The sequence below is a fragment of the Hemicordylus capensis genome, chromosome 1 (genome assembly GCF_027244095.1).
Source record: "Hemicordylus capensis ecotype Gifberg chromosome 1, rHemCap1.1.pri, whole genome shotgun sequence".
Lineage (NCBI taxonomy): Eukaryota > Metazoa > Chordata > Lepidosauria > Squamata > Cordylidae > Hemicordylus > Hemicordylus capensis.
Window position 1 is genome coordinate 25,725,686 of NC_069657.1, and position 24,736 is coordinate 25,750,421.

The 24,736-nt window shown below is 44.7% G+C and overlaps 1 protein-coding gene and 1 long non-coding RNA gene across 5 annotated transcripts in view; one reads left to right on the forward strand and one right to left on the reverse strand.

The window, feature by feature from the left end:
• Positions 1–24,736, reverse strand: part of EML1 (EMAP like 1) — a 212,178-nt gene that overhangs the window by 112,289 nt on the left and 75,153 nt on the right. The gene's annotated exons all lie outside the window — the stretch shown is intronic.
• LOC128326272 (uncharacterized) lies at positions 14,581–20,542 on the forward strand. Of its 4 annotated transcripts, none has more exons than XR_008307924.1 (5): positions 14,589–14,686; positions 16,140–16,445; positions 17,317–17,511; positions 19,405–19,636; positions 20,324–20,542. It is a non-coding gene; the product is annotated as an uncharacterized LOC128326272 (long non-coding RNA). The 4 variants fall into 4 exon arrangements; XR_008307925.1 differs by having other exon boundaries at positions 14,615–14,680; XR_008307922.1 differs by having other exon boundaries at positions 14,581–16,445.

Below are 24,736 nucleotides of genomic sequence, written 5' to 3' on the forward strand. Positions count from 1 at the left end.
AGAAAGAGGGCTGCAGGTCCACAATGAGCCTTCAGTATCCCTGCACAACTCTTCTTGCAGAGCAAACAGGGGTGTGTGTGATTTTCATGTCTCTCCCTTTCCTCCGAAAGCTGTGTCCACTCAATAAATATATTCCTGAGAGTTGTGCAGCCTTAAGGAACGTATTATGCAAGTGGGCAGGGCTTTTGGAGGGCGAGAGACATACTCCCCCTTCATGCTGAGTCAACTGAACAAGAAGCCTTCAGTGAGGGATGCTGAAGGATCCCTACAGACCCACAGCCCTCCTTCTCTGCTGACATGCAGAGAATGTCAGACAATGGATCTTGTGGTAGTGTGCTAAATTATTGTGTTGAAAGTTTTGATTGGTAAGCCACCTTTGGGACCTTACAGTTAAAAGGAATGGTAAAAAATAATATCTATCAGTCAACAAATCAATGGATGATTGGGATATTATTGAATAAAGATCATAGCCAGCATATATATGTTATCATACATGTCTCATTTGCATAGTATAGCAAAGCTTCTCCTAATAAAAAAGTTAAGTTAATTATACATTCAATTCGCTAGCTGATAGCCATGGACCACAACTGGTACTGGCCCAATTTAAGTAACCATAACTCAAAATTCTACATTTCTGTGGGAAAATATGCTAGATATATTATAGCCTCCATTGTATCGACATACATGCTGCCAGTTTAGACTCTCAGAATAAACAGATCAAGTAAAAAGGACTGAATAGTTTTTCTGTACGAATGATACCCTGCTCTCACAGGGTGGTTAATTTACAGCGTATAAATGTATTCATGTTGTATTATTTATGGTGTTGATTGCTAATTTAACCAAATGTGCAGCTGCTCCCTAGGGATGACCCTATTTACCTTAATTGCATTGTGTCATGATGAGAAAAATTATTTTGCAGTCATTCAGGAAGATGAAAAACTGTATGCATCTACTAGTGGAAGCCTTAATCTTGAGCTAGTGCTCAAGTTATCAAGCTTGCTTGTCAGGTTTGATAACAGGTCACAGGGCATGTCATTTTAGTTTTACAGAATTTTATCTATTTTAGTAGCAATACACATAAATGTTTTGATGAGGTTGTGACCACGGCCATACAATTACAATGGTCCTGTAAAATCCAACCACACGACCAAGGTGACCATATGGCACAGTTAATTTTATTAATGGGTAAACCACATTCACAGAAGTTAACAGAGTGATGCGCATGGGAGTGCTGAGGAAATGCAGAGAGATAAATTTGCTGTTCAGCATTATTAATCAGGCAATGTATAATGCCTTGATGCTTTTGCTTTGAACACAAATATTTAGGAACACAATCTGGATGAATGGAGTATTAAAATATGACTGGTAAGCTTAATGTATTTAAAGCAGGCCTGCTCAACTTAGGCCCCCCCAGCTGTTTTTGGACTACAACTCCCATGATCCTCAGCGATAGTGTCCAATGGCCAGGGATTATGGGAGTTATAGGCCAACATCTGCAGGAGGGCCAATGCTGAGCAGCCCTGATGGAGGAGGAGCCTGTATTTTATTTTTATTTTTTTTAAGAAAGGGATTGCATTTTTTACAATATTAATCAGCTACTTTTAAAATTAAAAACAGACTGGGAATCAAAGAGAAACTGAAGAAACTCACTGAAGAAATGGAAGGATTTGCTTATCAGCTTGCTATAAAAATAGCTAGGTTTCCCACATATACAAATAGCTTGTTCACATGACGGCTGGCAAGGTAGGAGAAGTGCCCAGCCTGGGTAAACATTTTGGGTCTCTGCGCTTGCGCATGCATGCGGAGAGAGGCCCCAAATGGGCCCCAAATGGCTGGATCTGTGATTTGGGAGGCAGGCGAGCTCAGAGAAGGAGCTCTTGCCGCTGCCTCCCTCCCCCGAGTGCCTGCACACCTGCTGGAAGCTGCTGTCCCCGCCACACAGCGGCGCTTTAAAATATGTAAAGAAGAAGACTATTTGACTTGCCCTCAAAACGCCTCCTCCCAGCCCTCAAGCGGGGTGGTGGTGGCTCTGAAGCCCTTCAGGTCCAGGCTCCAAAATTACACCCCTGCCCCTGACCACTGGCCTCATTTCCCAGCTGGCTTGGTCGTCCATTGGGTATTTTCTTTGTTCTCTCCCTCACTCCAAATCAGGGAGAGAAGAAAGAAAACACCCAGCCATCAACGAAGCTGCCAGGAATATAAGCTCTGGGAGGCCGTGCTGGCCCCTCTGGGTGCTGGCCACGCCCCCTGCATGTGATGTCACATGCATCGGTGTGGCTGGTGCATGCTAGGGGCAGCGGGGGGAGGGGCCAATGTGGGCACCCTCTCCCCTAGCTACGCACCTGCCTGACATCACATAGCCCTGGTTACTGGCTCTTTCCTCAGCCTGGTGGCAGTAAAGGGCTGGCAGGCAGGGTGAGGAGGGAGGGTTAAGAAGTCAACCATTCCTCATCCCGGCATTCTCTCTCTGGGGTCTGTGGCTGTATCCCCAGGATGTCTGTCTCCGGACTGGACTTCTATGTGGGCTATCCCCAAACACCATTTGGAAGATGCAGCTCGAAAAAAACTGAGCTGCTTAGACAAGGTTCAGTGGCTGACTTCCAGAACGGCGGCTCACTTGCATAGTGAGTAACAAGGACCCATTTGCACAGTGAGTATATTCGTGCTAGTGCAAGGAGTTCACTTAGTTGCACTAAAAACAAAGATTTGCAGAACTGCACTATAGCACTTGTGAATGAATATCGCCATTACAGCAAAAGAGGCATGCCACAGATGCACACAAGCTTGTCAGGGTTGGCACAAGGCTCGGAGCACCCCAAGCAAAGCCCACCTGGATATCCCCTGCCTGCCCCACTGCAGAGGTGGCGGGCAAGAGGGTGGGCGGGCAACAGGGAGCATGCATCGACCTACTGCTTTGTGGCAGCAGCGAAGAGGAGAGCGGGCAGGTGGTCAATGGGGAACACCCACCCACTTGCCCACCCTCCTTGCCTCCACTTCCACTCACCATGAAAGCAGCAGTAGGTCAAGGCAGCAGCAACGGCATCAGGGAGAGCAGGCGAGTGGGTGGGTGTTCCCCATCACCAGCCCGTGGCCACCATCACTGCAAAAACATGGGTGGTGCCATGGGGAGGGTGCTGACCCTGGGTCCCACATGACCCAGGCTGTCACTGCCCCTGCCTGCTTTGTGCCCTAAGTGGGCACTTAGCTGACTTAGCGAGCGGGCCAGCCCCAATGCTTGCGGTAATGTAAGACTAGTTCAGAGCACAAGCTCCAGATTTAGTGCAACAAGCCAGCACAACAGTTTTGCCACAGCACAATCTCCTCACACAAGTCAATTCATTGCTTTGGATCTTAACCAGTGATCCCAACACCTATTCTTGCTTTGTCATCGTGGCTGCTAACCTGGGCCCAATTCAAGGTGCTGGTGGTCACCCTTCAAGCCCTTTGTGGCCTCAGCCATGCATACTTGTGGGAGCACTTGCATGCATACCTGCCTTCTCATTCCCTGAGGTCATTGTGGAGGCTCTGACCCAGGCATGGCACACCATCTGTTAGGCGTAAGCATTTAGGATAGGGCCTCCCGGTGTTGATGCAATTATTCAGTATTCTCTTATTATGGTTGACTTTCCCCCTTCTTCTGTTCTGTACCCATCTCCCTGCGATACCCACTTACACAGGAGACTATTTGATGCATTGGCAAAGTGACTTCTACTCTATGAAAGCTTGTGCCACAATATATTTGTTAGTTTCTAAGGTGCCATGCAGCCCTTGGCCATTACTCCTCAAAGAGATTCACACAAAATACAGTAGATACACCCGTGTGCCATTACTTCTAAATTGTTCCTAACACTGGAGACATTAAGAATACTTCTGAGCCATCTTCTGTGGGCAGAAACATCCATGGAGGCAACCCACAACGTTGGATGTTAATCACTGGATTCAGGAATGTCTCATTGGTTACCACAAGGAAATGTATGCTAACAATGGCATCCCACAAGATGCATCGGTCCCCCTTTTACACACAGAAAACAAGACAAGGTAAGTGGACTCTGAAAACCCATCTTTTTATTCCATTGGTGTCTGCAAGAATCCTGTCTGTGTTACTAGCTGTACTGCCTCCCACTCTGCAGGAAAGCTTTCCCACAGATGTTATGGTGGTGACGTTTGCCATGGCTTCGGTGAAACAATGACAGATCTATTCTGTCTCACATGTAGCAGACTATCATCAAGATGCAAATTCATCCTGAACCTTCTTCCTTATGAGTTGTTGTCATGTTGCTGTTTTTGTTTCTGTTCCACGACCACTTGCATAGATGTGCTAGGACAGTTCACACAATGGACATTAGGCTTGGGGGAGCCTCCTACTCTGACTCAGGAGCTCTGCACGCTCCGCATTTTCTGTCGTGGGTAGAGTACGCCCTACCCAGATTCTATCCCCAGCTTTGGAACAGCTGAGCTCCTCCTTAGCTCATGATCAAGCTTCCCGCCTCCGACTTTGTTTTTAACTGGTATGTGATCAAAAATTGGGAATGTGCAGAGAGCTCCTGAATTGGGGTAGGAGGCTTCTCCTACCCTAATTTTGTTCATAGGAACTGTCCAATTATTTAATGTGGTTACTCTTGTCTAACGTTTTCTTGCTATGACTTATTGTTAAAACAAATACATTTGAACTGAACTGAAAATGGGCTTCTACAAGGCCAGCAATGGAAATAAACCAATGTACCATGAGTTAGCTTTGAGAAAACACAAGAGTGGAAGAAGCTCTTTTTAAATCTGAGCTTGCTTGCTTGCTTTATTTAACATATTTATATATCGCCCAAAGCCACTTAATGGCACAGTGGGGAAGCAACCTGCCTAGAGAGCAGCAGGCTGTTGGTTCGAATCCCCGCTGATGTGTTTCCCAGAATATGGGAAACTCCTATATTGGGCAGCAACGATATAGAAAGGTGCTGAAAAGCACCATCTCATACTGCTCAGGAGAAGGCAATGGTAAACCATGCCTGTATCCTACCAAGAAAATCACATCGCTTTGTGGTCGCCTGGAATTGACACCGACTCGATGGCACAACCTTTACCTTTATACCAGCCAAAACTTAAGACTCTGGGCAGTTTATAGTAAGACAATACAAAATACAAGAGAAAAAGTTAAAATGTCACAACAAATTAAAAATTTAAAACAATGTTAAAAACTATTAAAACAGAATTTAATTAAAAGCCTGGGTGAACAGATGTGTCTTGAAGGACTTTTAAAAAGTTGTCAGAGATGGGGAGGCTCTTATTTCAGCAGGGAACACATTCCAAAGCCTCGGGGTAGTAACGGAGAAGGTCTGTTCCTGAGTAGCTGCCAGATGAGCCGGTTATTTATCCCCAAAATCTTTTTAGCATTTATTCAGGGATTTTATGATCACCATGCTCTTCTGGAGTAAAATTCAGTGCTAGAGAAAGAACTGCCACTCTTCTCAATGAGAAGGCACAGTGTGTGCTCAGAATTATCATGTTGAGCCAAGTGAAGACCATGTCTAGGCTTTCATTTCTCTTATAGCTAAAGATGTTTCTTTAAAAGTGACCCTGCTACAGGTCCCTCAAATGCAGGGTACAGATAGGAAGTGTACAGCATTACACACATTCAACATGTGTGAATAAATGTATGTGTGTAAAGATCTGTCATGTGTGTACACTGTACACAGTTTGAACATAATGAGGCTGTTCACACGAGCAGCCCTACCCAAGCTTGGGCAGTCCTACTTGGGTAGGGCTGCTCATGTGAAGTGTTGGGATTGTGGCTGATCCCAATGCTGCTCTCCCAGATAGCCTGGGATTTTTACCAGACTGTTCACCTGGGTAAAAGAGTGTGAGTGTGTCCTTTTACCCAGGTACGAGGTCATGTGAATGCTCAGGCTGCATGCAGCTGTTAATGAAACTGCTCCGGGGTGATTGGTGAACACCCCAAAATCTATCTCTTGGGCTCACGTGGGGAAATTAGCTAAGAAAGGAACAGTTTCAGCCAAGTTTTAATTTGCACAAAGTGTGGTCTCAGGAAATGACTAGTCTGAGACAAGATTCAAGTCTCAAAAATAGAAGATATTTATTGTAGGGAGGGGTACAGAGGAGAGAGATGTGTGGTTAAAGCAATATTACTATCAAAAATACGTTTAACTGCAATGAGGCATTTTAGCTTAGAGTCCTAATTGTGTAAGTTTCTAAGGCGGGCAAGAGAAAGGGGCTTTTAGAGAAGGAGGGGGTTGGATTTAATAAAGGGGGAACAGAGATAGTTTTTGGGCCCAGGGAGGGGCAAAGCTCATAGCACCTGGTCTCAATGAAGGGCTCCGGGAATCACTGATGAACCTCGTTCCTCAGGAACAGGTCGGGCCAAAGTGGGTACAAGAGGGATGGAGGGGTTAGTTGGTAGAGGTGAATCCAGGAGGGTGCTTCCTCCATGGAACCAGCTTCCTATGTTAGCTAGGAAGACTGGGCAGACAAGGGTGGGCAAGAAAGCTGATCTGGAGAGTGGCACGAAATTCTGAACATTGCCTTGTGTGGTGGCCGGTGGACAGTATATTGCCCCAGAAGCTGTTGGTAACCCCAAGGTAGCTCATGCGTAGAGAGTACGATGGCCGCAAGGAGAATGAGGATCCCAAGGAGCACCCAATGGAGTTCCAAGTAAAGCGTACAAGTGAGCACACTGGATCATGAAATGGGGTTTTCTTATACCCAAAATCATATCCTGGGGGGCACATTCCAATTGATTGTTGCTGTTTGACAGTTGTGTTGGGAGGGACCGGCAAGAATCCCATTGTTGCTGATCTTTCTTCCTGAGTGTAAGTAACAATGTGGGAATTGCTGAGGTATGCCAAGGCTTTTGTCATGAAAACAGAGTGCATTATAGACGTGAGAAGGGATATCTTCAAAGACAGAAGAGTCCAGTAATCCAATCAGTACTTTTAATGGTTGCATCTCTTAGATCCATATCGCTTGCTCAACCTCTTTTGTGAGGGGGGAGATTTACCTCCGCAAGCCCTATCTGTGTTCTTCCTGTTGAGCTAATTGGCACATTAGCTGGCTGCTATCCTTTTGGGGAAAGGAGGGGAAAGGAAAAGCGGTTCACTCTGGGGGCAGAGTGGCCTTGACAGAGAGCTAACCTGCTTTGAGTTAACTTCTGGGGTCTACTTAGGATATCCCAGCACTAGGGAGGGCATGCATCTGCTCCCCACTCTGATGGGCTTGTTAGGAGCCAAATCTAAGGGCGACTGGCCCACTGTCACTAAGTGATCTGTCCCCATATGCAATAAACAGATAGCTCATGATAGTGTGAGGCTCCTGAGCATATAGAGAGTGAGATCTCCAAACCTGGAGACTCAAACACATATGAGGGGGCTCCTTGGAGCAGACAGAAAAGCTTTGCTAGTAACACAGCCCGAGCAGACAAAGAGCCAAGCACCTAAAGTGCCCGATTCCCGGCAGGACCTCTTAACGGTGCATTGTGGGCTATCTGGAGGCCAGGACGCTTTTTTCCAGCATCCAGAAAACCACATGGCTCACAAAAGTGTCGGCCATGTGGGCACATGGGCCGCACAGCCCAAGACCACACCAGATCATCTGGGGGGAAGGTAGGCACTCTTCTGCTTTCCCCCCTCCCCACTGCTCTCAAAGGTCATGTGAACAACCTCAGTTTGTGAATGGGGGTTTGAGAGAGTCTGCACCCAGGTTCATTTTTAATATGGACACAAGTACAAAAACATGTACATGTGCACAGACACCTGAATGCATATACAGGATAATGTCTGAATCGGGCTTGTGTAGAGTTGGATTGTAGCCAGTGAAGAAGACAGAAGCTGGATAGTTTGCCATTCAGGGGAGGCACACAAAGAGCATGATGTTAGCTTTTGTGGGGGTGAGGAGGACTAATGCTTTACATATCAGTATTGTCTGCCTGGGTGCTTGCCTAATGATCTTCTATGTTACACCTGTATATTTGTAAATAAACATATCACAAAACCACCCTAAATATGCCAGTCCTTCCAAGGAAGTCTAAAGGGCTTCCCCCTTGAAATGCTGTATCATTTGGGGAACTGAGACGCATGAAACAATCAGGGTCAGCCCATCCACTAGGCAGACCTAGGCGGTCACCTAGGGCACTAGTTCTTGGGGATGTGTGCATAAAAAGTGCCCAAATATAGCACTGTCAATTATTCTCTCTCTCCTCTTGTATTGCACCCCTGAACTACTGCACAGAGGTGTAAGAATTAAATATGTAATACTGCATCCTGCTCTCCAAAGAGCCTGCACATCCTGCACCCCAAAATGTATCGTCTTCTTTGCTCACTGCACCTCAGCCCCCACTAAACAACTACTTTCAGAAGCTGCACTCCCTCTCTTGAACACGAATTGCCTCCCTTAGCATTCATTTCCAAAAATAAAGTCTCAGACTGGAGTTCCAAATTAACGGCAGCATCTTTTCATCTCTGAAGTGTTAGAGCTTGGCCTCCACAATAAACGGTGGATTCTTTCCCATTGTATCCTCAAATCAGCTTGGGCTGTCATCCGCTGGTCATCCGCATGGCTTGTTCATTCGATCCTGTGAATGAGCAGCCCGTAGGGCTCAAGTTAAAGTTGGGACTTTGCACTTTTTAGCTAAAGCCAGATTGGTCTCTGGGACAACACGAAGGGACCACATAACACTGGTCTTAAAAGAACTGCACTGGCTGTCAATATGTTTCCGGGTGAAATACAAAGTGCTGGTTATTACCTATAAAGCCCTTAACAGCTTGGGTCCAGGCTATTTGAGAGAGCGCCTCCTATGTCATAATCCCTGTTGTCTGTTACAATCTTCTGGAGAGGTCCGGTTACAGTTGCCACTGGCTCGTTTGGTGGCGACCCATGACTGGGCTTTCTCTGTGACTGCTCCAGGGCTCTGGAATATGCCCCCTGCTGAAATAAGAGCATCTCCTTCTCTGTTTGTTTTCAGGAAAAACCTCAAGACCCTCCTGTTCTCTCAGGCTTTTAATCAGAATTAATTTTAATAATTTTAAAAACTTGTTTTAATAATTATTTTATCCTATTGTTCTTATTGTCATATATCTTAATTTGTGACTTTTAAATATTTTAAATTTTGTACACCGCCTAGAGATTTATATATCAGGCAGTATAAAAATATGATAGATAGATAAATAAAATAAAATGGATGGATGAAAGAAAGAATGAATGAATAAATGAATAAATAAAGCAAGCCAGATTTTACCTGGGGTGCAGAAAACCTTAGTGCTGACCCTGGAAAAAATATTCCATTTGATTTCATCAGCATGCATGGCAAACTTCCACTGAGCTTCCCCTCCTTATTGGCATCTGAATCCTAAATATTGATGCTGCATCTGCCCGCAAAGTTGGAACAATATGCCTCGCTGCTGTTTTGTGATGTTGTGCTGGTGGTAAAGCTATTGAAATATGCTGTGCTGAGGATGTGCTTTATTCACAATTAATTATTCCATAAAGCATGCCATCTTCTTCCTCACCACCACTTTTGCAATTATAAACATGGATTAGAATCAGTCCTCCACGCATTAGGATGCATTTGCAAGATGAATTAATGTGGATTAGCTAATTCTCTCACATACTTCAGTCACTCCTTTGTTCACACAATCAGGGTGGCTAACATGTGGCAAAGGGGTGGACTTTCTCTGTACTTTGGCTGAGATCCAAAAAGACAGGATGCGCTTATAAGCCAGGGCTTCGTTTGATGTTGGTCCGACAGCTGTTCTTGCTGCCAAAGAGAATTGAACGGCAGTTTGCTGCAGCAGCGGAGACTGTTGTGGTAGCACCAACAAAGAGAGCTTCGACGGCATGTGCTATTTTGATCTATGCACACATCTTGCTTCTTTGCTATGCATATTTTTTCCCCTTATGGACCTCACATTTCTCTCAAGGAGATTGGACTTGGAGTATGAGAAACGCAAATAACCAACAGAATTACAAATATACAAGGATTACAACTCCCCAAACCAGGGATGCTTATGACATTCCTCCCCCCACCCCGGATCTAAATTTCTCTCCTGGGTGCTTTCCAGACTAGCTGCTCAACAACAGCAAAATGCCTCCCTTCAGGCAAGTCGCCTTTGAAACGTAAGGGAGCAGTCTTGCGGAAACTAACAACCTGGGGGGGGGGACGACAGCAGTTTTCTTATGCCGGATATATTACGTCCTAGCTCTATATCACAGCGATTACGTTCTAAACAAGGCATTGGACATGTGAATGGCACCCTGCTGTCCGCATAGGGACTGCAATGTCATGATGCAGGAAGTGTGGAAGCACACTTCTGGGATACGACGTGACCCCGTTGCAGGGTCTGATCTGGAAGGTGCCCTGATTGGCTTCCTCTGAAGGAACAGGCTCATGGTTTGGGAGTGCTCTTGGACCTCACTTTGCTGCACAGGTGGTGGCTGTGGCCAGAAGCAGTTTTGCCCAGCTTAGGCCAGTATGCCAGTCTACCTTCCTAGGGAGTAGAGACCTGGCTACAATCATGCATGGCTTAATTATACCAAGAACAAATCTCTAAAATGCACTCTATGTGATGCCACCTTTAAAGGCTTCAGAGTGTTCACCTGGTGCAAAATGCTTGCTGCCCAAATGTTGACTGGTTGGTGCCAGGTTTTGAGAATAGGTTGCTTACTTGTTGCACCAGCATCACTGGCTTTGAAGAATTTCCAGGCATGATTCAAAGTGCTGATTATCACATTCAAAGCCCTAAACAACTGAAAACTAGGGTACCTAAAGGATCATTTCCCTCTGCTCCCTCTATAGGAAAATAGGAAGCTGCCTTATACTGAGTCAGACAATTGGGCCATCTAACTATGTATTGTCTACTCAGACTGGAAGCGGCATCTCCAAAGTTACAGGCAGGAGTCTTTCTCAGCCTATCTGGAGATGCCAGAGAGGTAACTTGGAACCTTCTTCATGCAAGCATGCAGATGCTCTTCCCAGAATGGCCCTGTATCTTACAGTACTCACATGTCATCTCCATTCAAATCCTTACCAGGGTGGACCCTGCTTAGCAAAAGGGACAATTCATGCTTGCTATCACAAGAACAGCTCTCCTCCCATATAGGAGCCTGCCTGTCCACTAAGATCATTTAGTGAGGCTCTTTTGCACATCCCAGTGCCTTCCAAATCACAGCTGGTTGGGATGCATGAGAGGACCTATTCTATTTGGATACCCAGGATATTTATTTTTCCTAGTGGCACTGATGCATTAGCATCACCATTTGCCTATTTTCGATTTGTGAACTTGGTTTGGCCCGCAGCACCTGCACTTAGCTGTAGTTTTCCATTTGCCTCTTTCTGTTTCCCCTACAGGTTTCCAGTGCGCATGAGTACACAGGCATGGTGATTTTCAGTACCACACAAAAAGGAAATCTTGTGGCCATCTTCTCTGATCACATCAAGATTCTTTTCCTGTGATTTGGAAATTAATGCAACTACAACATTCCAGTTCACATGGTTACACAGGAACATAGGAAGCTGCCATATACCAAGTCAGACCATTGGTCTATATAGCTCAGTATTGTCTTCACAGACTGGCAGAGGCTTTTCCAAAGTTGCAGGCAGGAATCTCTCTCAGCCCTATCTTGGAAATGCTGCCAGGGAGGGAACTTGAAACTTTCTGCTCTTCCCAGGGCGGCTCCATCCCCTGAGGGGAATATCTTGCAGTGCTCACACTTCTAGTCTCCCATTCATATACAACCAGGGCAGACACTGCTTACTAAGGGGACAAGTCATGCTTGCTACCACAAGACCAGCTCTGGGTGGAGGGGAAGACACAAACTGTAAGTTACAGCAAAGGGTTTGGGTACCACCAATTCTGAAACCAGTTTTAGGCATTTCCCAACTTAAATGGGAAGACAAGCATAGGCTAAAATGCAGGGCAGAGTCAGCCTATGAAACAATAATGAAATGGATCAGGGGACATCTCCTCATCCCTAAAAGTAACAGAAGTTATAGTGATGACAATTCCAAACACTGTGCAACTGTCTAGGCTCTATGATATCTGCCTAACAATGGCAGCCAAGGCAAAACAGTGATCTATTTGTCTCTGCCAATAAACAGTGATTGCATTATTTAGGATATAGCTTGTCATAGAATTGACATTCTAAAATCCTGTTGCATAACCCAGCATTTACCTTGTAAAGTGAGAGAAAACTAAAGCAGTGAGAGAAGACTAATCATGTCTATGAAATGAAATCATGGAATTTGCAAAGGAATTGGGTACAGTGGCCATTATTCATAGAAAGGTAGCACTTTCCATATGAAACAAAACTTCAGCCAGACCTCAAAATGTAAGGAATCTCTTTGGCAGAGCAATCTGACACAGAACCCTTTTAATGAGGTACTTACCTGTTTGTCAGCTATTGTTGGGGGGCATGTGGGAGCACTGCTGGTTGGAGGTAGCACAGCTGTGAGCACCAGTTGCTGAGGTCAAACAATGGAATATGCCCATACTGTGAATTTCTCAGGGACATTTCTCAAGCCAGTGTTGGAGTGCTGGTCAAGGGGACTTTGGATCTGATCCAGCAACAACTGGAAGCATTTCCAGAAGGGGGCCAGATTTGCTGTATTATATGCTGAGAACCATGCTAGGACACTTCCTTAGGAACACAGGAAGCTGCCTTATGCCGAGTTAGACCATTGGTCCATCTAGCTCAGTATTGTCTACACCAGGGTTTCTAAACCTTGGGCCTCCAGATGTTGTTGGACTGCAACTCCTAGCATCCTCAGCCACAAAGGCCATGTCTGGGGATGATGGGAGTTGTAGTCCAACAACATCTGGGGGCCCAAGGTTAAGAAACCCTGGTCCACACAGATTGGCAGCGGCTTCTCCAAGGTTGCAAGCAGGAGTCTCTCTCAGCCCTATCTCGGATGCCAGGGAGGGAACTTGGAACCTCCTGCATACAAGTATGCAGCAGGTGCTCTTCCCAGAGCAGCCCCATCCCCTAAGCGGAATATCTTACAGTACTCTCCCATTCAAAAGCAAACAGAGCAGACCCTGCTTAGCAAAGGGGACAATTCATGCCTGCTACTACCACAAGACTCTCCTCCAGGTGTTCCAGAGTCAGGATGGCCTGAGGCAGGGGTTGTGAAACTTAAGAACAGCCCTGCTGGTTCAGGCCCAAGGCCCATCTAGTCCAGCATCCTGCTTCACCAGATGCCGCTGGAAGCCTACAGGCAAGAGTTGAGGGCATGCCCTCTCTTCTGCTGTTACTCCCCTGCAACTAGTACTGGGTCCCCAGATGTTGTTAGGCTACAACTCCCATAATCCACAGCCACAATGGCTGAAGCCATGGGAGTTGTAGTCCAACAACATTTGGGGACCCAAGTTTGAGGACCTATGGCCTAAGGTACTGGGGTATGCTGCCTTGCCTTCCTGGCAAATCTCACCACCATCAGGACCACCCTCATCACATAGGCTGGAGCCTGCTGCCACCGCTCCTCTTCCCTTCCCTTTCTCCTCTCCTCTCCTCCCCATCCCAGGATATACTCTGCCTACTTGCTTGCCATCCTGCCCACTGCTGCTTCTGCAAGATGGACTGACTTACCCTCTGCTACCATGGCCATTGCTACAGCCAGGAGCGAAGGAAAGCTGCTGCTGGCCACAGTTCAGCTTGCCGCTGCTGGCCCCCCAACCACGGCCCCTGCATCTGATGCCAGTTCAGGGGGGTGTGGTACACTAGCAAATGGAGCCGTGTGCCCCATTTTCAAGCATATTCCAGCCATATTCCAGCGGCTCCATTTTTGAGAAGCTTAGCCACCGCTGGCTTCTCAGCCTGGCCAGGAACGCGGCTCCCTGCCTTTTAAAGCAGGGAGAGGTGCTCCCTGCCTCGCTGCAAATGAGGCGCTGGCCGGAATATGCTTGACATTGGGGTGCGAGCCTCAGTTTGCAAGCGCACCACTCCCCACTGTATCTGACGTCAGACACAAGGCTGGGGCATAGGGCACGGCTCCTGAGCATGGTGGCCCGGGTTGTTTGAACCCGTTCGCGTAATGGTTGCTCCACCCCAGTTACAGCAACTGGTTTCATCTCTGCCCAGAAGAAGAAATGGAGGAGACAACTGCCTCCCCCAACTGCCACCCCAGAGCGACCAGGGACCATCTTGCTCTGATGGGAGGGGAGAAGAAAGAAGCGAGACTAAGGCCCATGTAAAGATGTAAATGTTTAGTTTTGATAGTTTTTGTAAACCTCTTTGGGAGGTTCATCTGAAAAGCGGTATATAAATGATAGATAGATAGACAGACAGACTTTATTCTAAGACACTTCTTCCCCAGCACTGCACAAGTCTCCTCGATTTTGTCTTCTGGTAGGAGATGAAGCTGCTTGCTGCAGCAGGGGCACTAGTGGTGGTATCAGTCAGAATCAGCCCCCAAAGGGGTTTTGGCTTTTGGAGATCCAGCTCCAGATGGCATCGACCTTTTGCACCGATAACCCTACTATCCACTAGGGGCACTGGGAGTAGAGAGAGTCAGTTAAGGTCTCCTTCTCTTTCCTGTTTATCTCTGCCTCTTTGACCCCTCAATTGACAGAGTGTACTCAGGAACTTCCTGGGAGTGATGTTTCCTGGGAGTGACATATTTCTTCTTCTTCCCAGAATGCTTCTCTCTCTCTCGCTCTCTGACCACCATGTACCCAGCAGCTAAGTATAGGTCTTTCCTATCATTATGTACTTCTCAATAACTTTAAATGGATCTCCATGCTTATCATTTACAAGCTGTTGCCCCGAGGCCCTGTTAGCTTCTGCTGTAAGGGGAGCGAGTTAGCTCCTGAAATACTCTGCTATATATATTTAAGTAAAGGTAGAGTGTGCCGTCAAGTCGGTTTCGACTCCTGGCAACCCCAGAGCCCTGTGGTTGTCTTTGGTAGAATACAGGAGGGTTTTACCATTGCCTCCTGCTGTGCAGTATGGGATGATGCCTTTCAGCATCTTCCTATATCGCTGCTGCCCGACATAGGTGTTCATACCAGCGAGGATTTAAACCGGCAACCTCATGCTTGCTAAGCAAGTCATTTCCCTGCTGTGCCATTTGGGCACCCCAGCCTCATAGCAATAGCAATAGCACTTACATTTATATACCGCTTTATAGCCGAAGCTCTCTAAGCGGTTTACAATGATTTAGCATATTGCCCCCCAACAATATGCTCATTTTACCGACCTCGGAAGGATGGAAGGCTGAGTCAACCTTGAGCCCCTGGTCAGGATCGAACTTGTAACCTTCTGGTTACAGGGCGGCAGTTTTACCACTGCGCCACCAGGGGCTCATACTTCAAATATTGCTTATTATCTCCAACAGTGACAGAGGGCTGGCAACAGGGATGTGGGGTGGCACTCATATCAGGGAGTGGAGTGCCTGCACTTGCTGCCTCATGGTACACTCATCACTGGCGGTAACTGTCTGACCCTGTCTCATTATAGGTCTATTCCTGGTGAAGGTCTCCAACAGGGGAGTGGGTGATATTTCCCCTTTCCCATACTGGAGATCTTAGGACATGTAATGTATGGGACTTTTGCATCCATCCTGAGTATACTTCCAGTCCCTGTGCTAGGCTTTTATGTGCATGTCTGGAGTGGACTGAGGAATCCATGGTGGATTCTAAGACCCACTCCAGAGCTTTGGCAGAGGATGGAATAATTCCTCTTTCCACCAAAACTTCATTGAGAAGGAAGCATTTACACCCACTCTGGTTCTTCATATGTTGCAAGTGATTATATGCATATGGATGCTGAGATATTCTAGCACAGGCCTGCACAACTTTGGCCCTCCAGCTGTTTGGGACACAGTGGCCAACAGTCAGACATGATGGGAGTTGTAGTCCCACATCTGCAGGAGAGCTAAAGTTGTGCTAGCCCTGTACCAGCATTTCAGCATGCATACATAGATAGTTACTATGTGCATATTTAAATCAGGGTGGCAACCAGCTTGGTATGAAATAACACCCCAAAAGATTAGTGTGAATCATGTCTTTGAGCAAGCTGGAAGTGCTCTTAATGATCTGAATCTCAGCTATCCTGCTGCTCCATCTGCAGCATCTCTCCTAATTTAATATCTTATTTCAGACACAAAATGGTGCATCTTGTTTTCTTATTCCTAATCCATTTAGCACAAAAGAAACAATGCATCAATCAACAGAAACTTAAATCAACAGCTTACTCAGCACAAACCCTTTTTAAGATAATATACACCAATTTGCCGTCCATCTCGGCTCCCCAAAGAGGTCATTTGTCAGAAGACTCCAGTGAATGACATTTTTCACCATTGTGATGCTTTACATTTCGCTTGGCTGCCACCCAAGAATGAGAAATAAAGTAAAGTCTTATGATTACAAAGAAGCAATGTGAGTCAAATTGTCACAGTGTGTGACCTTGTGGAAAATAATACAATTAGGTGGAGCTGAGTGGCAGAACAAGTGAGTCTACCTTATGCTTGGTTTTGCCACAACAAATTAGGAAGTTTACAGAAAATATCTTGCTCATTAATGTTTCATGAGTTACAATAGTCATTTGCAAACAGGTGTTTGAAAGGACCACTGTGATCTCTAGAAAGTGATTTCAGAAATGTATGAATGCAAGCGCTCTATGTACAAATTGGCAAAAAAGCAGCTAAACCTAAGTAGGCAGAACAGAGATTATGCATTAAATTCTTAGTGACAGAAATGCCAAGAACAGGGAAGAATGTAGTCAAGTCACTAGAGCAAAAGGCAAAAGAGAAATACAAGCTAAATTTGAAACTATGAGATGTGAAAATTATTTTCCCTTCTTGAATAAAGCCAGGATCCAAACACCTACCTTATGAGTAACAACTTATGAAATGTATTAGTCACTAGACAAACTTGTTACTCTAGATGACTCGCAGCAGTATGCATAATGACATCATGTCAGAGCAGGTAGGAAGTAGCTGCAGTACCACTCTCTGGCCAGCCACAATGGTGGCACTGAAGTGCAGTAATGTCATGCACTGCCTGCTCAGTAGTCTTGCCCCTTGTGGTAGCCAGTTATATTGCAAGCAGACTCCTAGGCTTCTGAGGCCCTGAGCAAGCCCCGCCACTGGAAGTCACTCATAGGCCTTCTTACTGTAGCAGGAAGAGACTTCCTGGCTCAGCCTCATCTCAGTATCAAAGTTCCTTGGTCTGGTGCACATCTCCTGGCTGTTTCTCCTGACCCAGTGGTGTGACTTCTGGCCTGTTCATGACTCCTGCTTGACCTTTTGGCTTCTGACTTCTGCTCTGGTTTGACCTTTGCTGTGCATTTAACTTCTGTTTTGACCTTCTGACCTGACAGATACTTGACTTTGACCTCCTGCTTCCTCCTGGTCCTTGACTCCTGTCTTGGCTCTCTGGTTCCTGGCAGATTTATTTGGCTCAACTCCTGGCATGTCCTTGGTTCCTGCCACCACCCTCCAGCTCTAGTTCATATACCTGGCTGGCCCCAGTGTTCCTGATTCTCCCAGCCTGGCTTTTGGGCTCACACTCTATGGTACGGCTGCCCATAGCTCAGCTTTTCTGACTAGCAGAGAGCTGGCTTTCAATAAAAGGTAGTTATAAGAACATAAGAACAGCCCTGCTGGATCATGCCCAAGGCCTATCTAGTCCAGCATTCTGTTTCACACAGTGGCCTATAGCCCTCAGACTAGTAGCCATTGTTCTTTAATTTTTAAGATTTATTTAATACATCTATATACATTTATATACTAGAAGGCAAGGATCCCAGCCCAAGTATGCTAACTAGTCAAGGATACACACACACACACCACCTGACACACCCACCCACAGGCAGTGTAATAAGTTAAAATTCAACAAATATAAAAACAAGAGAAAATGGTTACAATTATGATATAAAACCAATTAAAATTAACTAAAAGCCTGAGAAAACAGGTGCATCTTAAGGGTCTTTTTAAAAACAGCCAGAGATGGGAAAACTGATTTTAACAGGGAATGCATTCCAGAACCAGACAATACGTCAGTGTTTGGATTTGAAACATTTGGGGGTTTTCCCCAGAACACTCACATTTCCTCCTTTGGGAACAGATACAGCAGATTGCACCCCCTTTTTAATAGTAACAGAAACAACCCACATATGCATCCTAAATAATGGTGCCATTTAGGGAGGTGTGGCATTCAACCTCAGGGGTGTATTTTTGGGTGGCACAGGCAGCTGAAGAAGGGAAGGGGAGACTGTTCCCCCCCACCACCATGTGGTTCCATACATTCCATATAGCCTTAGGCTGGAATACAACACTCCTGTTCCAGCACGATGGTAGTCAGGATATCAGCCAGAATTTCTGTATAATATAGTATTTTATTATACTTATACTGAGCTAGTTCATTGGTCCATTTAGACTAGTATTGCTTCATTTCATTGGCTGTGGCTCTCCAAGGACTCACCTTTATTGTTGACATTTTAAAAACTAGTTCAAGAAACAATGCCTGCATTTGCATGTAACATGGAACCGTGGGTCCAATAGCCTATTCAAATGCGGTTCTGTGTTATGTGCAAATGTGGCCAATTAAAAAAAACTACTTAGGATGAGGAGAACTACAGTTGTAGAAAACAGCACTGTTGAAGGGAATGCATTTAGCTGCTTATTCCTCAGTCAATCAAAATATTGGGGTAGCAAAAAGGTCTTTGAGTAACAGATATTTACTGCCATTTTGGTTCCAGTGAGTGAGAGAAACACCCCTGAAGAAGCAGCCGCATGTGAAGTGGAGTGAGCATACTCCAATAAACAGAGTCAACTACTTAGTCTCACTAAAGAGTGGGATGGGAGAAGCAGTAGACAGCATGGTAGAGAGTCACAGCTTAATGTAAACATCAGTAATATGAGCCAAGCTCCAGCCTTGGGAGTGGGCTATCTGGGTTCACAGTAAACCTATCACAATTCAACTTTGCCTTTTTACCAAGCATTCACTATGGCAATGGGAAAATATTATGCTGTATAGGAATGACGGGACGATGACTCAGAAAGAACAGAAAGAGAGCATTCAAAGTCCTAGTTCCCATTAGGCAAAGAGCATACTCACAAACATAAATTCAGAGACGACTTGATATCTGTATGAAACTGCTTCATACTGACCAAGCCCATTCGGTCATGTTGCCTAGTACTGCCTCCTTTGGCTAGCAATGGTTTTCCATGGTCTCAGGCAGAGGTCCTTCCCAACTCTGGGAGCCTGGCTATTTTTTTTACTTGGAGGTGCTAGACACTGAATTTGAACTCTCTATATGCAATGTGTGTGCTGTACCATTGAGCTATAGCCCTTCTAGTATTTCAGCTAGGGGGGAAACCGCCTGAGGATGCTATAACATTCTACAGCTACCCAGAGGTTTTCTGAGGTCCAAATGTAATCTAATCTTGTCTTCTCATTAAAATAGTTCATTTTTGACAGCTAACAGAAGAATCTGCAATGAAAAACACTCAGTACTATGAAGTTCCATCTCAACTTCTGCTGTGTGAATAAGATGTAAGATTTATCTCTGAAAGTTTGACGTTGCCATATTTACTACATAAAACACAGCTTTCTACAACATGGACATTCAATGTTTATAAGAACCTATAAACAGGATCCAATTCACCAATATATTTCCAGATGTTAACAGGATTCAGGTGATGTTTTACCTGCTGATTTCTATGTGTTTTATATACTGTTTTATTGCTGCTGATTTAAATTGTTATTTTGAAATATTTTACCTTATTTTATTATTGCTATCTTTGCATTTTATAAGCAGTCTTGAGTGTTCCTTGGCACAGAAATGCAGGGCAAGAATGAAATAAATATTCATATTGTGAATGTATTGATAGTTAAGAAAACTAGAAGATAGTTTAACGACAAAATTGCTAGATGGAAATAAAATTGGTCACCGGGGGAGAAAAAATTGGTCGTTCTTTGAGAGCACAGGAAGCACTGGAGCTAGATAGACCAATGGTCTGAGGCAGCTTCCTACATTCCTACAGAGCCAGCACTGTGTAGTGGTTAGAGTGCTGGACTAGGACTGAGGATCCCCGAGTTCAAATCCCCATTCATCCATGAAACTTGCTGGGTGACTCTGGGCCAGTCACTTCTCTCTCAGCCTAACCTACTACACAGGGGTGTTGTGAGGAGTAACCTAAGTATGTAGTACACCGCTCTGGGCTCCTTGGAGGAAGAGCGGGATATAAAATGTAAAATAATAATAATAAATAAATAATAATAATAATTCTATGAGCATTCAGTTTACCTCTTATGTACAATTAAAAACCTTTATCTGAACAACTGGGGTAAAAGCTTACCCTGAGCACCCTCTTCTTTTGCAGAATTCACACAGAAGTTGTCCTGCAACCTAGCATATCGTCACATGCACACCGGGAAAATAAGATCTCCAAAGTCAAGCTTTGTACCATTTTGCTCTGTAAACAAAAAGTAGTTGAAGCAACCCAAACAATCTATTGATGTTGCCTTCAGGTTTCTTTTTTTCCCTCATCAAGCATCAAAACAAACATTAAACCTCCCTGTGAAAATGTTTTCAGACTCTAGATGTTGTGAAACACTCTTTCTTCTGCCACCACACAAATTGATTAGTGCTGGGACACTTTTCTATCTCACACAGCAGTGGAATTGAGTTTGGGGTAGTAAATACACTCCACTATACCATTTGAATACCATTTTTGTTGTTGTTGCTGGTCTGGATAAGGATTTATGCACTTCTTTAATCCTGCCCTCCAATCCAAGCAACCTTTTTCTTTGTTTTCAGCCTCTTCTCTCACACAAGAAACACCCCCTTCTGAAGAAGTGGATTTTTGAGTGCCTTGTGATGAATCTGGGAGTGATCTACTTTGTTTCTGCACTGGCATGTATAGGCTTAAGGTCCTTTCTCCCAGGGGAGGTCCTTTTATCAGAAAGCTACTGAGGGAAGCCTTCTGGAGTCTCTGATCCCCTCTCCCATGGGACTTGGCGGCAGAAGGTACAACACAGCCCTTTGGCATCAACATGATTATACAGTTTTCTTCTGCCTAAGAAATGACCAGCCATCAGAGTTGTTGCCCAGCAACATGAAACTCTAGTGCAAACTGGTAGCTTCATTAATCTTTCAAAATATTTTGCCTCACTAGCTCATAAATGATTGATGCTGATTTTTGGCGAACACATAACACATCCATTGGCATTTCAATAGGAACCCAGTAAATTAAACACATTCTAACTTTTGACTAATTCTTTTTCTTATTGAACCATTTATTCAAAACTTAAATGGATTGTGATTAAAGATTAACACCAAAAAGGGAATATTTTGAGGTTACTTCATGAAGGTCACAGTTCTCTATAAACTAAATAATGCAGACCACTCACTTATTGCGGAGAAAAGTATATTTTAAATATACTGAGCACCATCCTGAACAATATAAAGAGCAGATTTCTTTTCCTGCTGTACAGGTTACAAGCATTGAAAACCTCATTGCATTACCCCATCTCCTGTGGCCCTGTTTAGCTCTTGCCAAGGTGCAGACTCCCTGCACTCAGAACTGTCCAGGGTTAGTGGTGGTCTGGCATCCTTTCTTTGGCAGTCATTCCAGCTTAGCCTACAACAGGATACCATCAAGAGCTGAACAACACGTTGTCATCAGGCCAGTACATGACAAGGAAAGGGTCTGTTTAAACAGGTATTTGGAGCACATGTTGAGGGGGGTGATTCTGATGAATAGCCCCTTCACATAATAAAGGGATGCACCAGTAGTGTGTCAGGACATGATCCTCTGCTGATATCATGGTGGGCATGCTCTTGGTGCAACCCCTCGCTTATTTCACATTATCCATACAAGCTCATCATCAAGTGAGAGCCAGGACCAAGGGGTCTTAAGCACCTTCCTTATGCGGCTAGGCTACAGCATGTGGGGCTCTTGGAAAAGAGGAGACTAAGGGGAGACATGATCGAGGTGTATAAAATTATGCATGGAATGGAGAATAGACAGAGATAATTTTTTCTCCCTTTCTCACAAAACTAGAGCCAGGGGCCATCCCATGAAACTGAGGGTCAGGAAATTTGCATAATTAATCTATGGAATGCAACAGTGCATAATTAATCTATGGAATTCCTCACCATGGGATGTGGTGATGGCCACCGGCTTGGATGGCTTTAAATGGGGGCTTAGACAGATTCATGGAGGACAGGTCTATCAATAGCTACTAGTCTGGTGCCTGTGGGCCACCTCCAGCCCCAGAGGCACGATGCCTCTCAAAATCAGTTGCAGGGGAGCAACAGCAGGAGAGGGCATAAACATACGTCTTGCCTGTGGGCTTCTCGTAGGCATCTGTGTGAAACAGGATGCTAGACTAGATAGGCCTTGTGCCTGATCCAGCAGGGCATGTTCTTATGTTAACTAGAGAATAAGTCAGTAGTTAGAAGTACTGACTATTATTGCCCAAGCAAAGTCTCAGCCTGAGCAGAATGCCTCTACAGTGCTTCCCTTTAAGGACAGCAAATAGCCAGGTAAGGTGGATGGACACTCTTCCTGGGAGTCTTCAAGCACAGACTGGAGAGTAGACTGTTGGGGATGCTCTAGTTCTGGAGGTTGGAGCAGGAGGTTGGACTGAACGACTTATGCTCCATTTCGGAGATCATAAGAGAGAGCCTTGGTGACTTGAGCTGGGAACCTGATAGCTCGCTATTGTCACTCTCCGAGTTCATCTTAATTATTTATTATTTCTCTATGTAAACCGCCCTGAGCCATTTTTGGAAGGGCGGTATAGAAATTGAATTATTATTATTATTATTATTATTATTATTATTATTTACATAGCACTTTTCAAAGAAAGTGTTGTTGTAAAAAGATCGCACAGACTGACTACAAACAAAGGCATGACAAGGTAGCAGGGATGATACACTGGAACATCTGCAAAAAATACAAGCTACCTGTAACCAAAGATTGGTGGGACCATGAAATTTAAAAAGTGGTAGAAAATGGAGATGCAAAAATATTATGGGACTTCCGACTACAAACAGACAAACATCTGCCACACAATACACCAGATATCACTGTAGTCGAGAAGAAAGAAAAACAAGTTAAAATAATCGACATAGCAGTACCAGGGGATAGCAGAATAGAAGAAATAGAAAAAATAACCAAATACAAAGATCTACAAACTGAAATTGAAAGGCTGTGGCAGAAAAAGACCAAAATAATCCCAGTGGTAATTGGAGCAGTTCCAAAAGACATTGAAGAGCACCTCAACACCATAGCGGCCACAGAAATCACCATCAACCAATTACAAAAAGCAACTTTACTGGGAACAGCCTATATTCTGGGATGATATCTATAACAACAGCAATAACATTGACAATAAAATTTAGCCATCCCAGGTCCTTGGGAAGGACTCGATGTCTGGATAAAACAAACCAGTCAATAACAACTGTCTGACTGTGTAAATAAATAAATAATATTTACATAGCACTTTTCAAAGAAGGTTTGCAAAGTGGTTTAAACAAAATTATAATAATAAATAAATAAGATGATTCCTTGTCCCAAACGGCTCACAATCTAAAGAGAAATATAAAGTAGACACCAACAACAGCCACTAGAAAGATGCTGTGCTGGGCTTGGATAGGGCCAGTTGCTCCCCCCCCCACTAAATGTAAGAGAATCACCACTTTGAAAGGTACCTCTTTGTTCAGTTAACAGGGGTACACTGTTAACAGTAGAAGCCTTCTATCACCCACAATGTTGCCAAATTTTGTGAGGCTGCTATCATGATCCACCACCAGCTAGCTTCTGGCTCTGCTTCTTAATGCTGCTATAAAAGGCTTCTGTGTTGGTGTACTTTGTATTACCTCATACTTATCTGAATTTAGTATTATTGACTTGTATGTATGTCTGATCAATGATCGCAATAAAGCTATTCATGCAGCAGGATGTTGGACTAGATGGCCTACAAGACCCATTCGGACTCTATAGGGCTGTCCACACAGTCCATAACTGGGTGGTTTGGGGAGGAACATAGGAAGCTGCCATATACTGAGTCAGACCATTGGTTTATCTAGCTCAGTATTGTCTTCACAGACTGGCAGCGGCTTCTCCAAGGTTGCAGGCAGAAATCTCTCTCAGCCCTATCTTGGAGATAAAAAACCTTGTTGTCCTAAAAAAAATCTTGTTGTCCTATCTTGGAGAAGCCAGAGAGGGAACTTTAAACCTTCTGCTCTTCCCAGAGCGGCTCCACCCCTTGAGGGAAATGTCTTACAGTGCTCACACTACTAGTCTCCTATTCAAATGCAACCAGGGTAGACCCTGCTTAGCTAAGGGGACAAGTCATGATTGCTACCACAAGACCAGCTCTCCTCTCCCACCAGCTCCCCTCTCACACAGGTGTGCTGGCTTCTGATTTTTGGTCATGGGTGAGCAAAAACCATCAACCAAAGGTCACAAAGCAGTTTACATAGAAAAATAAATAATACATAAATATACATAAATAAGATGGTTCCCTGTCCCCAAAGGGCTCACAATCTAAAAATAAACACAAGATAGACATCAGCAACAGCCACTGGAGGGATGCTGTGCTTGGGCTGGATAGGGCCAGTTGCTCTCCCCCTGCTAAATAAAGAGAATCACCAGGCCTTAAAAAGGTGCCTCTTTGCTCAGTTAGCAGCCTTTCTGAATAATCAGAAAGGCAGAAGAACAGAGAGAATAAAGAAGGGGAGTTCTGTAAGACAATGATGACAAAGAATATTTATAAACCGCTCT